Genomic DNA, 1,282 nt, shown 5'->3' with positions numbered 1-1,282 from the left:
CCTCCTGACGGCCCGCCCTGGACGGCGTTCCGCCGTCGCGGGTGGGTAGCGCTGCGGTCCTCGCGTCCGGCCGGGGCCGGGGTCGGCGTCGGTTCCCGGCGTTGGGCGGTGGGGGCTCCGCCTCCCCGCGGCAGAGTGCGCTCGTCCCGTCCCCCCCCTCTCCAGGTACCTAGCGCGTCCCGGCGCGGAGGTTTAAAGACCCTCAGGGGCGTCGCCCGTCCCCCTTGGTGTGTCGGGGGAGACGGGCCCGTGGGGAGCCGTGGGAGGGCCCGGCCCGACCTCTGCTCCCCCAGACTCCGCCGCCCACCCCCGGTCGGGGTGCGTGCCGCGTCCCGCCGCTGGCGGCCGCCGGGAGGGGGTGCCCGGCGGTCCCTTCGCGGCGGGCGTGTGTGCCGCTCCGCGCCGGCGGGGGGGGTGGTGGGAACCCCCGGGCGCCTGTGGGGCCCGTTCCGTGCGCCCGGCCGTGCCCCGGTGCGGTCCTGCGGCGCCGGGCGAGCCCCGTCGTGGAAAAACCTCTCGACCACCACTGGGTTTCTGTTCTGGTACCCTCGTGTGCTTGGCCGGCCGGGAGGCAAGCTCTCTCTCCCTCTCTCCCTGTCTTCGCGCTCCGTGCGCCTTGGCGGCGGGGTTGGGGGGACTGTGGGGTGGTGGGGGGAGAGCCCGTGCCGCGCCAGGACCGGCGGGAGAGGGCCCTCGTGGCCCTCCTTCCGAAACCTCATACGACTCTTAGCGGTGGATCACTCGGCTCGTGCGTCGATGAAGAACGCAGCTAGCTGCGAGAATTAATGTGAATTGCAGGACACATTGATCATCGACACTTCGAACGCACTTGCGGCCCCGGGTTCCTCCCGGGGCTACGCCTGTCTGAGCGTCGCTTGACGATCAATCGCCCCCCCCGGGGGTTTGGCTCTTCAGCCTTGCCCCCCCGCGGGATGGCGCGGCTGGGGGTTTTCTCGCAGGGCCCGCCTCGGGACCTACGTCCCCCTAAGTGCAGACCCTGGCGGTCGGTTGGCGGTGTGCCGCTTCCCCCCCGCCCCTCGGTGGTTGGGGGGGGGTCGTATGGCCTGTGGCCGCCGTTGCCGCCCGCCGGCCCGCCCGCCGCCACCTGCGAGTGGAGGCCAGAGAGGAGGAGAAGGGTGCGCGGTTGCTTCCGGTCGGTCCTCGTTCTGCCCGGTTGACGGGTCGCCGTCGGCGCGCGGTCGGTGCCGCCCGCGGCGAGGGTGTCGGGTGTGTCGTGAGGTAGAGCAGCGCTGGTGCGCGCCGGTCCGCGTCCGGGTCGCCG

At 73.7% G+C, this 1,282-nt stretch overlaps 1 non-coding gene across 1 annotated transcript; it reads left to right on the top strand.

The window, feature by feature from the left end:
• The first annotated feature begins 721 nt into the window (after nucleotides 1-721).
• Nucleotides 722-874, top strand: LOC139703732 (5.8S ribosomal RNA). Its single transcript, XR_011705835.1, has one exon. It is a non-coding gene; the product is annotated as a 5.8S ribosomal RNA (ribosomal RNA).
• Nucleotides 875-1,282: the final 408 nt, after the last annotated feature.

Source organism: Marmota flaviventris, unplaced genomic scaffold (assembly GCF_047511675.1).
Source record: "Marmota flaviventris isolate mMarFla1 unplaced genomic scaffold, mMarFla1.hap1 Scaffold_1005, whole genome shotgun sequence".
NCBI lineage: Eukaryota > Metazoa > Chordata > Mammalia > Rodentia > Sciuridae > Marmota > Marmota flaviventris.
The sequence above is the reverse complement of the archived record's forward strand: the minus strand, read 5'-3'. Positions and strand labels throughout refer to the sequence as shown.